Consider the following 17311-nt stretch of genomic DNA (forward strand, 5'->3'; position numbering starts at 1 on the left):
GCAGACCCGCTTTATAAAGAGGACAGAGGCTCCAGGACAGCTTCGGCGTTTTCTCGTTTTTCCAAGTTATTTGTCAGGCTCTGATCCTACCGCATCCTTGCTCAAAGAGTGTGCCTCTGCTCAATGCAGTCCGTGACTGCACGGAGGAACTGGGATTACTATATCTGCGTTTCCAGGTCAGCTGTAATAGGATCCATGCGGTTGAGGCGTCTTGGGGACCCAGGAGGGATACTTGTTTCACCAACTTTGTTCTGCCAAAGACGATAGCCCACGTTCGCATCCAGATTCGGGGCTCCTCGGGACACTTGGACAGGAGTGGAGTAACTTACCTGCAAGCCGTGAGAGGTGCATGCTGGTACTTGCAGTTTGCCAACGCGGCTGCAGTACTGTTTGGGACTCTAACTCCGCCCACCTGAATAGCCACCAATGGAGGAACGATGAGGATTACTTCTGTGAGAGACTTGGCAGGAGAACTCTGTTGGAGCAGGCATCTGATGAAGGCACAGACCGAAACGCATCATGTCGTTGCTCTTGTGTAATAAATATCCTTACTGCATTCCCCGCTGTGTCCCTCCGGTTCTTCATACTCAAGAATCTCCCGTGGCATAAATTGCGCGATAGTCCTGGACGGGCTGGAGGAGCCCCGCTTTATAAAGAGGAGAGAGGCACAAGGACAGCTTCGGCGTTTTCTCGTTTTCCCAAGTTATTGGTCAGGCTCTGATCCCACCGCATCCTTGCTCAGAGAGTGTGCCGCTGCCCAATGCAGTCCGTGACTGCACGGAGGAACCAGGATTACTATATATGCGTTTCCAGGTCAGCTGTAATAGGATCCATGCGGTTGAGGCATCTTGGGGACTCAGGAGGTATACTTGTTTCACCAACCTTGTTCTGCCAAAGACGACAGCCCACATTCGCATCCAGATTCGGGGCCCCTCGGGACACTTGGACAGGAGTGGAGTAACTTACCTGCAAGCCGTGAGAGGTGCATGCTGGTACTTGCAGTTTGCCAACGCGGCTGCAGTACTGTTTGGGACTCTAACTCCGCCCACCTGAATAGCCACCAATGGCGGAACAATGAGGATTACTTCTGTCAGACACTTGGCAGGAGAACTCTGTTGGAGCAGGCATCTGATGAAGGCACAGACCGAAACGCATCATGCCGTTGCTCTTGTGTAATAAATATCCTTACTGCATTCCCCGCTGTGTCCCTCTGGTTCTTCATACTCAAGAATTTCCCGTGGCATAAATTGCGCGATAGTCCTGTGCGGGCTGGAGGAGACCCGCTTTATAAAGAGGACAGAGGCACCAGGACAGCTTCGGCGTTTTTTCGTTTTTCCAAATTATTGGTCAGGCTCTGATCCCACCGCATCCTTGCTCAGAGAGTGTGCCGCTGCCCAATGCAGTCCGTGACTGCACGGAGGAACCAGGATTACTATATCTGCGTTTTACAGGTCAGCTGTAATAGGACCCATGCAGTTGAGGCGTCTTGGGGACCCAGGAGGTATACTTGTTTCACCAACTTTGTTCAGCCAAAGACGACAGCCCACATTCACATCCAGATTCGGGGCACCTCGGGACACTTGGACAGGAGTGGAGTAACTTACCTGCAAGCCGTGAGAGGTGCATGCTGATACTTGCAATTTGCCAACGCGGCTGCAGTACTGTTTGGGACTCTAACTCCACCCACCTGAATAGCCACCAATGGCGAAACGATGAGGATTACTTCTGTAAAAGACTTGGCAGAAGAACTCTGTTGGAGCAGGCATCTGATGAAGGCATAGACCGAATTGCATCATGCCATTGCTCTCGTGTAATAAAGATCCTTCCTGCATTCCCCACTGTGTCCCTCCATTTCTTCATACTCAAGAATCTCCTGTGGCATAAATTGCGCGCTAGTCCTGGGCGCGCTGGAGGAGACCCGCTTTATAAAGAGGACAGAGCCACAAGGACAGCTTCAGCATTTTTTCGTTTTTCCAAGTGATTTGTCAGGCTCTGATCCCACCACAGCCTTGCTCAGAGAGTGTGCCGCTGCTCAATGCAGTCCGTGACTGCACGGAGGAACCGGGATTACTATATCTGCGTTTCCAGGTCAGCTGTAATAGTATCCATGTGGTTGAGGCGTCTTGGGGACCCAGGAGGGATACTTGTTTTACCAACTTTGTTCTGCCAAAGACGACAGCCCATGTTCGCATCCAGATTCGGGGCTCCTCGGTACACTTGGACAGGAGTGGAGTATCTTACCTGCAAGCCGTGAGAGGTGCATGCTGGTACTTGCAGTTTGCCAACGCGGCAGCAGTACTGTTTGGGACTCTAACTCCGCCCACCTGAATAGCCACCAATGGCGGAACGATGATTATTACTTCTGTGAGAGACTTGGCAGGAGAACTCTGTTGGGTCAGGCATCTGATGAAGGCACAGACTGAAACGTGTCATGCCATTGCTCTCGTGTAAAAAGATCCTTCCTGCATTCCCCGCTGTGTCCCTCCGGTTCTTCTTACGAAAGAATCTCCCATGGCATAAATTGCGCGCTAGTCCTGGGCGCGCTGGAGGAGACCCGCTTTATAAAGAGGATAGAGCCACAAGGACAGTTTCAGCGTTATCTCGTTTTTCCAAGTTATTTGTCAGGCTCTGATCCTACCGCATCCTTGCTCAAAGAGTGTGCCTCTGCTCAATGCAGTCCGTGACTGCACGGAGGAACTGGGATTACTATATCTGCGTTTCCAGGTCAGCTGTAATAGGATCCATGCGGTTGAGGCGTCTTGGGGACCCAGGAGGGATACTTGTTTCACCAACTTTGCTCTGCCAAAGACGATAGCCCACGTTCGCATCCAGATTCGGGGCCCGTCGGGACACTTGGACAGGAGTAGAGTAACTTACCTGCAAGCCGTGAGAGCTGCATGCTGGTACTTGCAGTTTGCCAACGCGGCTGCAGTACTGTTCGGGACACTAACTCCGCCCACCTGAATAGCCACCAATGGCGGAACAATGAGGATTACTTCTTTGAGAGACTTGGCAGGAGAACTCTGTTGGAGCAGGCATCTGATGAAGGCACAGACCGAAACGCATCATGCCGTTGCTCTTGTGTAATAAATATCCTTACTGCATTCCCCGCTGTGTCCCTCTGGTTCTTCATACTCAAGAATTTCCCGTGGCATAAATTGCGCGATAGTCCTGTGCGGGCTGGAGGAGACCCGCTTTATAAAGAGGACAGAGGCACCAGGACAGCTTCGGCGTTTTCTCGTTTTTCCAAATTATTGGTCAGGCTCTGATCCCACCGCATCCTTGCTCAGAGAGTGTGCCGCTGCCCAATCCAGTCCGTGACTGCACGGAGGAACCAGGATTACTATATCTGCGTTTTACAGGTCAGCTGTAATAGGACCCATGCAGTTGAGGCGTCTTGGGGACCCAGGAGGTATACTTGTTTCACCAACTTTGTTCAGCCAAAGACGACAGCCCACATTCACATCCAGATTCGGGGCACCTCGGGACACTTGGACAGGAGTGGAGTAACTTAACTGCAAGCCGTGAGAGGTGCATGCTGATACTTGCAATTTGCCAACGCGGCTGCAGTACTGTTTGGGACTCTAACTCTACCCACCTGAATAGCCACCAATGGCGGAACGATGAGGATTACTTCTGTAAAAGACTTGGCAGAAGAACTCTGTTGGAGCAGGCATCTGATGAAGGCATAGACCGAATTGCGTCATGCCATTGCTCTCGTGTAATAAAGATCCTTCCTGCATTCCCCACAGTGTCCCTCCATTTCTTCATACTCAAGAATCTCCTGTGGCATAAATTGCGCGCTAGTCCTGGGCGCGCTGGAGGAGACCCGCTTTATAAAGAGGACAGAGCCACAAGGACAGCTTCAGCATTTTTTCGTTTTTCCAAGTTATTTGTCAGGCTCTGATCCCACCACAGCCTTGCTCAGAGAGTGTGCCGCTGCTCAATGCAGTCCGTGACTGCACGGAGGAACCGGGATTACTATATCTGCGTTTCCAGGTCAGCTGTAATAGGATCCATGTGGTTGAGGCGTCTTGGGGACCCAGGAGGGATACTAGTTTTACCAACTTTGTTCTGCCAAAGACGACAGCCCATGTTCGCATCCAGATTCGTGGCTCCTCGGGACACTTGGACAGGAGTGGAGTATCTTACCTGCAAGCCGTGAGAGGTGCATGCTGGTACTTGCAGTTTGCCAACGCGGCTGCAGTACTGTTTGGGACTCTAACTCCGCCCACCTGAATAGCCACCAATGGCGGAACGATGATTATTACTTCTGTGAGAGACTTGGCAGGAGAACTCTGTTGGGTCAGGCATCTGATGAAGGCACAGACTGAAACGTGTCATGCCATTGCTCTCGTGTAAAAAGATCCTTCCTGCATTCCCCGCTGTGTCCCTCCGGTTCTTCTTACGAAAGAATCTCCCATGGCATAAATTGCGCGCTAGTCCTGGGCGCGCTGGAGGAGACCCGCTTTATAAAGAGGATAGAGCCACAAGGACAGTTTCAGCGTTTTCTCGTTTTTCCAAGTTATTTGTCAGGCTCTGATCCTACCGCATCCTTGCTCAAAGAGTGTGCCTCTGCTCAATGCAGTCCGAGACTGCACGGAGGAACTGGGATTACTATATCTGCGTTTCCAGGTCAGCTGTAATAGGATCCATGCGGTTGAGGCGTCTTGGGGACCCAGGAGGGATACTTGTTTCACCAACTTTGTTCTGCCAAAGACGATAGCCCACGTTCGCATCCAGATTCGGGGCTCCTCGGGACACTTGGACAGGAGTGGAGTAACTTACCTGCAAGCCGTGAGAGGTGCATGCTGGTACTTGCAGTTTGCCAACGCGGCTGCAGTACTGTTTGGGACTCTAACTCCGCCCACCTGAATAGCCACCAATGGAGGAACGATGAGGATTACTTCTGTGAGAGACTTGGCAGGAGAACTCTGTTGGAGCAGGCATCTGATGAAGGCACAGACCGAAACGCATCATGCCGTTGCTCTTGTGTAATAAATATCCTTACTGCATTCCCCGCTGTGTCCCTCCGGTTCTTCATACTCAAGAATCTCCCGTGGCATAAATTGCGCGATAGTCCTGGGCGGGCTGGAGGAGCCCCCCTTTATAAAGAGGAGAGAGGCACAAGGACAGCTTCGGCGTTTTCTCGTTTTCCCAAGTTATTGGTCAGGCTCTGATCCCACCGCATCCTTGCTCAGAGAGTGTGCCGCTGCCCAATGCAGTCCGTGACTGCACGGAGGAACCAGGATTACTATATATGCGTTTCCAGGTCAGCTGTAATAGGATCCATGCGGTTGAGGCATCTTGGGGACTCCGGAGGTATACTTGTTTCACCAACCTTGTTCTGCCAAAGACGACAGCCCACATTCGCATCCAGATTCGGGGCCCCTCGGGACACTTGGACAGGAGTGGAGTAACTTACCTGCAAGCCGTGAGAGGTGCATGCTGGTACTTGCAGTTTGCCAACGCGGCTGCAGTACTGTTTGGGACTCTAACTCCGCCCACCTGAATAGCCACCAATGGCGGAACGATGAGGATTACTTCTGTGAGAGACTTGGCAGGAGAACTCTGTTGGAGCAGGCATCTGATGAAGGCACAGACCGAAACGCATCATGCCGTTGCTCTTGTGTAATAAATATCCTTACTGCATTCCCCGCTGTGTCCCTCTGGTTCTTCATACTCAAGAATTTCCCGTGGCATAAATTGCGCGATAGTCCTGTGCGGGCTGGAGGAGACCCGCTTTATAAAGAGGACAGAGGCACCAGGACAGCTTCGGCGTTTTCTCGTTTTTCCAAATTATTGGTCAGGCTCTGATCCCACCGCATCCTTGCTCAGAGAGTGTGCGCTGCCCAATGCAGTCCGTGACTGCACGGAGGAACCAGGATTACTATATCTGCGTTTTACAGGTCAGCTGTAATAGGACCCATGCAGTTGAGGCGTCTTGGGGACCCAGGAGGTATACTTGTTTCACCAACTTTGTTCAGCCAAAGACGACAGCCCACATTCACATCCAGATTCGGGGCACCTCGGGACACTTGGACAGGAGTGGAGTAACTTACCTGCAAGCCTTGAGAGGTGCATGCTGATACTTGCAATTTGCCAACGCGGCTGCAGTACTGTTTGGGACTCTAACTCCGCCCACCTGAATAGCCACCAATGGCGGAACGATGAGGATTACTTCTGTGAGAGACTTGGCAGGAGAACTCTGTTGGAGCAGGCATCTGATGAAGGCACAGACCGAAACGCATCATGCCGTTGCTCTTGTGTAATAAATATCCTTACTGCATTCCCCGCTGTGTCCCTCTGGTTCTTCATACTCAAGAATTTCCCGTGGCATAAATTGCGCGATAGTCCTGTGCGGGCTGGAGGAGACCCGCTTTATAAAGAGGACAGAGGCACCAGGACAGCTTCGGCGTTTTCTCGTTTTTCCAAGTTATTTGTCAGGCTCTGATCCTACCGCATCCTTGCTCAAAGAGTGTGCCTCTGCTCAATGCAGTCCATGACTGCACGGAGGAACTGGGATTACTATATCTGCGTTTCCAGGTCAGCTGTAATAGGATCCATGCGGTTGAGGCGTCTTGGGGACCCAGGAGGGATACTTGTTTCACCAACTTTGTTCTGCCAAAGACGATAGCCCACGTTCGCATCCAGATTCGGGGCACCTCGGGACACTTGGACAGGAGTGGAGTAACTTACCTGCAAGCCGTGAGAGGTGCATGCTGGTACTTGCAGTTTGCCAACGCGGCTGCAGTACTGTTTGGGACTCTAACTCCGCCCACCTGAATAGCCACCAATGGAGGAACGATGAGGATTACTTCTGTGAGAGACTTGGCAGGAGAACTCTGTTGGAGCAGGCATCTGATGAAGGCACAGACCGAAACGCATCATGCCGTTGCTCTTTTGTAATAAATATCCTTACTGCATTCCCCGCTGTGTCCCTCCGGTTCTTCATACTCAAGAATCTCCCGTGGCATAAATTGCGCGATAGTCCTGTGCGGGCTGGAGGAGCCCCGCTTTATAAAGAGGAGAGAGGCACAAGGACAGCTTCGGCGTTTTCTCATTTTCCCAAGTTATTGGTCAGGCTCTGATCCCACCGCATCCTTGCTCAGAGAGTGTGCCGCTGCCCAATGCAGTCCGTGACTGCACGGAGGAACCAGGATTACTATATATGCGTTTCCAGGTCAGCTGTAATAGGATCCATGCGGTTGAGGCATCTTGGGGACTCAGGAGGTATACTTGTTTTGCCAAAGACGACAGCCCACATTCGCATCCAGATTCGGGGCCCCTCGGGACACTTGGACAGGAGTGGAGTAACTTACCTGCAAGCCGTGAGAGGTGCATGCTGGTACATGCAGTTTGCCAACGAAGCTGCAGTACTGTTTGGGACTCTAACTCCGCCCACCTGAATAGCCACCAATGGCGGAACGATGAGGATTACTTCTGTGAGAGACTTGGCAGGAGAACTCAGTTGGAGCAGGCATCTGATGAAGGCACAGACCGAAACGCATCAGGCCGTTGCTCTTGTGCAATAAATATCCTTACTGCATTCCCCGCTGTGTCCCTCTGGTTCTTCATACTCAAGAATTTCCCGTGGCATAAATTGCGCGATAGTCCTGTGCGGGCTGGAGGAGACCCGCTTTATAAAGAGGACAGAGGCACCAGGACAGCTTCGGCGTTTTCTCGTTTTTCCAAGTTATTTGTCAGGCTCTGATCCTACCGCATCCTTGCTCAAAGAGTGTGCCTCTGCTCAATGCAGTCCGTGACTGCACGGAGGAACTGGGATTACTATATCTGCGTTTCCAGGTCAGCTGTAATAGGATCCATGCGGTTGAGGCGTCTTGTGGACCCAGGAGGGATACTTGTTTCACCAACTTTGTTCTGCCAAAGACGATAGCCCACGTTCGCATCCAGATTCGGGGCTCCTCGGGACACTTGGACAGGAGTGGAGTAACTTACCTGCAAGCCGTGAGAGGTGCATGCTGGTACTTGCAGTTTGCCAACGCGGCTGCAGTACTGTTTGGGACTCTAACTCCGCCCACCTGAATATCCACCAATGGAGGAACGATGAGGATTACTTCTGTGAGAGACTTGGCAGGAGAACTCTGTTGGAGCAGCCATCTGATGAAGGCACAGACCGAAACGCATCATGCCGTTGCTCTTGTGTAATAAATATCCTTACTGCATTCCCCGCTGTGTCCCTCCGGTTCTTCATACTCAAGAATCTCCCGTGGCATAAATTGCACGATAGTCCTGGGCGGGCTGGAGGAGCCCCGCTTTATAAAGAGGAGAGAGGCACAAGGACAGCTTCGGCGTTTTCTCGTTTTCCCAAGTTATTGGTCAGGCTCTGATCCCACCGCATCCTTGCTCAGAGAGTGTGCCGCTGCCCAATGCAGTCCGTGACTGCACGGAGGAACCAGGATTACTATATATGCGTTTCCAGGTCAGCTGTAATAGGATCCATGCGGTTGAGGCATCTTGGGGACTCAGGAGGTATACTTGTTTCACCAACCTTGTTCTGCCAAAGACGACAGCCCACATTCGCATCCAGATTCGGGGCCCCTCGGGACACTTGGACAGGAGTGGAGTAACTTACCTGCAAGCCGTGAGAGGTGCATGCTGGTACGTGCAGTTTGCCAACGCGGCTGCAGTACTGTTTGGGACTCTAACTCCGCCCACCTGAATAGCCACCAATGGCGGAACGATGAGGATTACTTCTGTGAGAGACTTGGCAGGAGAACTCTGTTGGAGCAGGCATCTGATGAAGGCACAGACCGAAACGCATCATGCCATTGCTCTTGTGCAATAAATATCCTTACTGCATTCCCCGCTGTGTCCCTCTGGTTCTTCATACTCAAGAATTTCCCGTGGCATAAATTGCGTGATAGTCCTGTGCGGGCTGGAGGAGACCCGCTTTATAAAGAGGACAGAGGCACCAGGACAGCTTCGGCGTTTTCTCGTTTTTCCAAATTATTGGTCAGGCTCTGATCCCACCGCATCCTTGCTCAGAGAGTGTGCGCTGCCCAATGCAGTCCGTGACTGCACGGAGGAACCAGGATTACTATATCTGCGTTTTACAGGTCAGCTGTAATAGGACCCATGCAGTTGAGGCGTCTTGGGGACCCAGGAGGTATACTTGTTTCACCAACTTTGTTCAGCCAAAGACGACAGCCTACATTCACATCCAGATTCGGGGCACCTCGGGACACTTGGACAGGAGTGGAGTAACTTACCTGCAAGCCGTGAGAGGTGCATGCTGATACTTGCAATTTGCCAACGCGGCTGCAGTACTGTTTGGGACTCTAACTCCACCCACCTGAATAGCCACCAATGGCGGAACGATGAGGATTACTTCTGTAAAAGACTTGGCAGAAGAACTCTGTTGGAGCAGGCATCTGATGAAGGCATAGACGGAATTGCGTCATGCCATTGCTCTCGTGTAATAAAGATCCTTCCTGCATTCCCCACTGTGTCCCTCCATTTCTTCATGCTCAAGAATCTCCTGTGGCATAAATTGCGCGCTAGTCCTGGGCGCGCTGGAGGAGAACCGCTTTATAAAGAGGACAGAGCCACAAGGACAGCTTCAGCATTTTTTCGTTTTTCCAAGTTATTTGTCAGGCTATGATCCCACCACAGCCTTTCTCAGAGAGTGTGCCGCTGCTCAATGCAGTCCGTGACTGCACGGAGGAACCGGGATTACTATATCTGTGTTTCCAGGTCAGCTGTAATAGGATCCATGTGGTTGAGGCGTCTTGGGGACCCAGGAGGGATACTTGTTTTACCAACTTTGTTCTGCCAAAGATGACAGCCCATGTTCGCATCCAGATTCGGGGCTCCTCGGGACACTTCGACAGGAGTGGAGTATCTTACCTGCAAGCCGTGAGAGGTGCATGCTGGTACTTGCAGTTTGCCAACGCGGCTGCAGTACTGTTTGGGACTCTAACTCCGCCCACCTGAATAGCCACCAATGGCGGAACGATGAGGATTACTTCTGTGAGAGACTTGGCAGGAGAACTCTATTGGAGCAGGCATCTGATGAAGGCACAGACCGAAACGCATCATGCCGTTGTTCTTGTGTAATAAATATCCTTACTGCATTCCCCGCTGTGTCCCTCTGGTTCTTCATACTCAAGAATTTCCCGTGGCATAAATTGCGCGATAGTCCTGTGCGGGCTGGAGGAGACCCGCTTTATAAAGAGGACAGAGGCACCAGGACAGCTTCGGCGTTTTCTCGTTTTTCCAAGTTAATTGTCAGGCTCTGATCCTACCGCATCCTTGCTCAAAGAGTGTGCCTCTGCTCAATGCAGTCCGTGACTGCACGGAGGAACTGGGATTACTATATCTGCGTTTCCAGGTCAGCTGTAATAGGATCCATGCGGTTGAGGCGTCTTGGGGACCCAGGAGGGATACTTGTTTCACCAACTTTGTTCTGCCAAAGATGATAGCCCACGTTCGCATCCAGATTTGGGGCTCCTCGGGACACTTGGACAGGAGTGGAGTAACTTACCTGCAAGCCGTGAGAGGTGCATGCTGGTACTTGCAGTTTGCCAACGCGGCTGCAGTACTGTTTGGGACTCTAACTCCGCCCACCTGAATAGCCACCAATGGAGGAACGATGAGGATTACTTCTGTGAGAGACTTGGCAGGAGAACTCTGTTGGAGCAGGCATCTGATGAAGGCACAGACCGAAACGCATCATGCCGTTGCTCTTGTGTAATAAATTTCCTTACTGCATTCCCCGCTGTGTCCCTCTGGTTCTTCATACTCAAGAATTTCCCGTGGCATAAATTGCGCGATAGTCCTGTGCGGGCTGGAGGAGACCCACTTTATAAAGAGGACAGATGCACCAGGACAGCTTCGGCGTTTTCTCGTTTTTCCAAATTATTGGTCAGGCTCTGATCCCACCGCATCCTTGCTCAGAGAGTGTGCCGCTGCCCAATGCAGTCCGTGACTGCACGGAGGAACCAGGATTACTATATCTGCGTTTTACAGGTCAGCTGTAATAGGATCCATGCAGTTGAGGCGTCTTGGGGACCCAGGAGGTATACTTGTTTCACCAACTTTGTTCCGCCAAAGACGACAGCCCACATTCACATCCAGATTCGGGGCACCTCGGGACACTTGGACAGGAGTGGAGTAAATTACCTGCAAGCCGTGAGAGGTGCATGCTGATACTTGCAATTTGCCAACGCGGCTGCAGTACTGTTTGGGACTCTAACCCCACCCACCTGAATAGCCACCTATGGCGGAACGATGAGGATTACTTCTGTAAAAGACTTGGCAGAAGAACTCTGTTGGAGCAGGCATCTGATGAAGGCATAGACCGAATTGCGTCATGCCATTGCTCTCGTGTAATAAAGATCCTTCCTGCATTCCCCACTGTGTCCCTCCATTTCTTCATACTCAAGAATCTCCTGTGGCATAAATTGCGCGCTAGTCCTGGGCGCGCTGGAGGAGACCCGCTTTATAAAGAGGACAGAGCCACAAGGACAGCTTCAGCATTTTTTCGTTTTTCCAAGTTATTTGTCAGGCTATGATCCCACCACAGCCTTTCTCAGAGAGTGTGCCGCTGCTCAATGCAGTCCGTGACTGCATGGAGTAACCGGGATTACTATATCTGCGTTTCCAGGTCAGCTGTAATAGGATCCATGTGGTTGAGGCGTCTTGGGGACCCAGGAGGGATACTTGTTTTACCAACTTTGTTCTGCCAAAGACGACAGCCCATGTTCGCATCCAGATTCGGTGCTCCTCGGGACACTTCGACAGGAGTGGAGTATCTTACCTGCAAGCCTTGAAAGGTGCATGCTGGTACTTGCAGTTTGCCAACGCGGCTGCAGTACTGTTTGGGACTCTAACTCCACCCACCTGAATAGCCACCAATGGCGGAACGATGATTATTACTTCTGTGAGAGACTTGGCAGGAGAACTCTGTTGGGTCAGGCATCTGATGAAGGCACAGACTGAAACGTGTCATGCCATTGCTCTCGTGTAAAAAGATCCTTCCTGCATTCCCCGCTGTGTCCCTCCGGTTCTTCTTACGAAAGAATCTCCTGTGGCATAAATTGCGCGCTAGTCCTGGGTGCGCTGGAGGAGACCCGCTTTATAAAGAGGATAGAGCCACAAGGACAGCTTCAGCGTTTTCTCGTTTTTCCAAGTAATTTTTCAGGCTCTGATCCTACCGCATCCTTGCTCAGAGAGTGTGCCGCCACTCAATGCAGTCTGTGACTGCATGGAGAAACCGGGATTACTATATCTGCGTTTCCAGGTCAGCTGTAATAGGATCCATGCGGTTGAGGTGTCTTGGGGGCCCAGGAGGGATACTTGTTTCACCAACTTTGTTCTGCCAAAGACGACAGCCCATGTTCGCATCCAGATTCGTGGCCGCTCGGGACACTTGGACAGGAGTGGAGTAACTTACCTGCAAGCCGTGAGAGGTGCATGCTGGTACTTGCAGTTTGCCAACGCGGCTGCAGTACTGTTTGGGACTCCAACTCCGCCCACCTGAAGAGCCGCCAACGGCGGAACAATGAGGATTACTTCTGTGAGAGACTTGGCAGGAGAACTCTGTTGGAACAGGCATCTGATGAAGGCACAGACCGAAACGCATCATGCCGTTGCTCTTGTGTAATAAATATCCTTACTGCATTCCCCGCTGTGTCCCTCCGGTTCTTCATACTCAAGAATCTCCCATGGCATAAATTGCGCGATAGTCCTGGGCGGGCTGGAGGAGCCCCGCTTTATAAAGAGGAGAGAGGCACAAGGACAGCTTCGGCGTTTTCTCGTTTTCCCAAGTTATTGGTCAGGCTCTGATCCCACCGCATCCTTGCTCAGAGAGTGTGCCGCTGCCCAATGCAGTCCGTGACTGCACGGAGGAACCAGGATTACTATATATGCGTTTCCAGGTCAGCTGTAATAGGATCCATGCGGTTGAGGCATCTTGGGGACTCAGGAGGTATACTTGTTTCACCAACCTTGTTCTGCCAAAGACGACAGCCCACATTCGCATCCAGATTCGGGGCCCCTCGGGACACTTGGACAGGAGTGGAGTAACTTACCTGCAAGCCGTGAGAGGTGCATGCTGGTACGTGCAGTTTGCCAACGCGGCTGCAGTACTGTTTGGGACTCTAACTCCGCCCACCTGAATAGCCACCAATGGCGGAACGATGAGGATTACTTCTGTGAGAGACTTGGCAGGAGAACTCTGTTGGAGCAGGCATCTGATGAAGGCACAGACCGAAACGCATCATGCCGTTGCTCTTGTGCAATAAATATCCTTACTGCATTCCCCGCTGTGTCCCTCTGGTTCTTCATACTCAAGAATTTCCCGTGGCATAAATTGCGCGATAGTCCTGTGCGGGCTGGAGGAGACCCGCTTTATAAAGAGGACAGAGGCACCAAGACAGCTTCGGCGTTTTCTCGTTTTTCCAAATTATTGGTCAGGCTCTGATCCCACCGCATCCTTGCTCAGAGAGTGTGCGCTGCCCAATGCAGTCCGTGACTGCACGGAGGAACCAGGATTACTATATCTGCGTTTTACAGGTCAGCTGTAATAGGACCCATGCAGTTGAGGCGTCTTGGGGACCCAGGAGGTATACTTGTTTCACCAACTTTGTTCAGCCAAAGACGACAGCCCACATTCACATCCAGATTCGGGGCACCCGGGGACACTTGGACAGGAGTGGAGTAACTTACCTGCAAGCCGTGAGAGGTGCATGCTGATACTTGCAATTTGCCAACGCGGCTGCAGTACTGTTTGGGACTCTAACTCCACCCACCTGAATAGCCACCAATGGCGGAACGATGAGGATTACTTCTGTAAAAGACTTGGCAGAAGAACTCTGTTGGAGCAGGCATCTGATGAAGGCATAGACCGAATTGCGTCATGCCATTGCTCTCGTGTAATAAAGATCCTTCCTGCATTCCCCACTGTGTCCCTCCATTTCTTCATACTCAAGAATCTCCTGTGGCATAAATTGCGCGCTAGTCCTGGGCGCGCTGGAGGAGACCCGCTTTATAAAGAGGACAGAGCCACAAGGACAGATTCAGCATTTTTTCGTTTTTCCAAGTTATTTGTCAGGCTATGATCCCACCACAGCCTTTCTCAGAGAGTGTGCCGCTGCTCAATGCAGTCCGTGACTGCATGGAGGAACCGGGATTACTATATCTGCGTTTCCAGGTCAGCTGTAATAGGATCCATGTGGTTGAGGCGTCTTGGGGACCCAGGAGGGATACTTGTTTTACCAACTTTGTTCTGCCAAAGACGACAGCCCATGTTCGCATCCAGATTCGGGGCTCCTCGGGACACTTCGACAGGAGTGGAGTATCTTACCTGCAAGCCGTGAGAGGTGCATGCTGGTACTTGCAGTTTGCCAACGCGGCTGCAGTACTGTTTGGGACTCTAACTCCGCCCACCTGAATAGCCACCAATGGCGGAACGATGAGGATTACTTCTGTGAGAGACTTGGCAGGAGAACTCTGTTGGAGCAGGCATCTGATGAAGGCACAGACCGAAACGCATCATGCCGTTGTTCTTGTGTAATAAATATCCTTACTGCATTCCCCGCTGTGTCCCTCTGGTTCTTCATACTCAAGAATTTCCCGTGGCATAAATTGCGCGATAGTCCTGTGCGGGCTGGAGGAGACCCGCTTTATAAAGAGGACAGAGGCACCAGGACAGCTTCGGCGTTTTCTCGTTTTTCCAAGTTATTTGTCAGGCTCTGATCCTACCGCATCCTTGCTCAAAGAGTGTGCCTCTGCTCAATGCAGTCCGTGACTGCACGGAGGAACTGGGATTACTATATCTGCGTTTCCAGGTCAGCTGTAATAGGATCCATGCGGTTGAGGTGTCTTGGGGGCCCAGGAGGGATACTTGTTTCACCAACTTTGTTCTGCCAAAGACGACAGCCCATGTTCGCATCCAGATTCGTGGCCGCTCGGGACACTTGGACAGGAGTGGAGTAACTTACCTGCAAGCCGTGAGAGGTGCATGCTGGTACTTGCAGTTTGCCAACGCGGCTGCAGTACTGTTTGGGACTCCAACTCCGCCCACCTGAAGAGCCGCCAACGGCGGAACGATGAGGATTACTTCTGTGAGAGACTTGGCAGGAGAACTCTGTTGGAGCAGGCATCTGATGAAGGCACAGACCGAAATGCATCATGCCGTTGTTCTTGTGTAATAAATATCCTTACTGCATTCCCCGCTGTGTCCCTCTGGTTCTTCATACTCAAGAATTTCCCGTGGCATAAATTGCGCGATAGTCCTGTGCGGGCTGGAGGAGACCCGCTTTATAAAGAGGACAGAGGCACCAGGACAGCTTCGGCGTTTTCTCGTTTTTCCAAGTTATTTGTCAGGCTCTGATCCTACCGCATCCTTGCTCAAAGAGTGTGCCTCTGCTCAATGCAGTCCGTGACTGCACGGAGGAACTGGGATTACTATATCTGCGTTTCCAGGTCAGCTGTAATAGGATTCATGCGGTTGAGGCGTCTTGGGGACCCAGGAGGGATACTTGTTTCACCAACTTTGTTCTGCCAAAGACGATAGCCCACGTTCGCATCCAGATTCGGGGCTCCTCGGGACACTTGGACAGGAGTGGAGTAACTTACCTGCAAGCCGTGAGAGGTGCATGCTGGTACTTGCAGTTTGCCAACGCGGCTGCAGTACTGTTTGGGACTCTAACTCCGCCCACCTGAATAGCCACCAATGGAGGAACGATGAGGATTACTTCTGTGAGAGACTTGGCAGGAGAACTCTGTTGGAGCAGCCATCTGATGAAGGCACAGACCGAAACGCATCATGCCGTTGCTCTTGTGTAATAAATATCCTTACTGCATTCCCCGCTGTGTCCCTCCGGTTCTTCATACTCAAGAATCTCCCGTGGCATAAATTGCACGATAGTCCTGGGCGGGCTGGAGGAGCCCCGCTTTATAAAGAGGAGAGAGGCACAAGGACAGCTTCGGCGTTTTCTCGTTTTCCCAAGTTATTGGTCAGGCTCTGATCCCACCGCATCCTTGCTCAGAGAGTGTGCCGCTGCCCAATGCAGTCCGTGACTGCACGGAGGAACCAGGATTACTATATATGCGTTTCCAGGTCAGCTGTAATAGGATCCATGCGGTTGAGGCATCTTGGGGACTCAGGAGGTATACTTGTTTCACCAACCTTGTTCTGCCAAAGACGACAGCCCACATTCGCATCCAGATTCGGGGCCCCTCGGGACACTTGGACAGGAGTGGAGTAACTTACCTGCAAGCCGTGAGAGGTGCATGCTGGTACGTGCAGTTTGCCAACGCGGCTGCAGTACTGTTTGGGACTCTAACTCCGCCCACCTGAATAGCCACCAATGGCGGAACGATGAGGATTACTTCTGTGAGAGACTTGGCAGGAGAACTCTGTTGGAGCAGGCATCTGATGAAGGCACAGACCGAAACGCATCATGCCGTTGCTCTTGTGCAATAAATACCCTTACTGCATTCCCCGCTGTGTCCCTCTGGTTCTTCATACTCAAGAATTTCCCGTGGCATAAATTGCGCGATAGTCTTGTGCGGGCTGGAGGAGACCCGCTTTATAAAGAGGACAGAGGCACCAGGACAGCTTCGGCGTTTTCTCGTTTTTCCAAATTATTGGTCAGGCTCTGATCCCACCGCATCCTTGCTCAGAGAGTGTGCGCTGCCCAATGCAGTCCGTGACTGCACGGAGGAACCAGGATTACTATATCTGCGTTTTACAGGTTCGCTGTAATAGGACCCATGCAGTTGAGGCGTCTTGGGGACCCAGGAGGTATACTTGTTTCACCAACTTTGTTCAGCCAATAATAATCCACATTTGTAAAGCGCACAATCACCCGTAAGGGTCTCTAGGCGCTGGGGGCCGTCGGGAAGATTAAGCGAGCTATTGCCCAGAGTCGCATGGTGCTGGGCTAACCTGCCGCCGGCCCCGGGGATCGAACCGTGATCCCCAGATTCCAGCGTCAGTCGCCCTGGCCGCGGCAAAGACGACAGCCCACATTCACATCCAGATTCGGGGCACCTCGGGACACTTGGACAGGAGTGGAGTAACTTACCTGCAAGCCGTGAGAGGTGCATGCTGATACTTGCAATTTGCCAATGCGGCTGGAGTACTGTTTGGGACTCTAACTCCACCCACCTGAATAGCCACCAATGGCGGAACGATGAGGATTACTTCTGTAAAAGACTTGGCAGAAGAACTCTGTTGGAGCAGGCATCTGATGAAGGCATAGACCGAATTGCGTCATGCCATTGCTCTCGTGTAATAAAGATCCTTCCTGCATTCCCCACTGTGTCCCTCCATTTCTTC

This window comes from Lissotriton helveticus, chromosome 6, assembly GCF_964261635.1.
Source record: "Lissotriton helveticus chromosome 6, aLisHel1.1, whole genome shotgun sequence".
Lineage (NCBI taxonomy): Eukaryota > Metazoa > Chordata > Amphibia > Caudata > Salamandridae > Lissotriton > Lissotriton helveticus.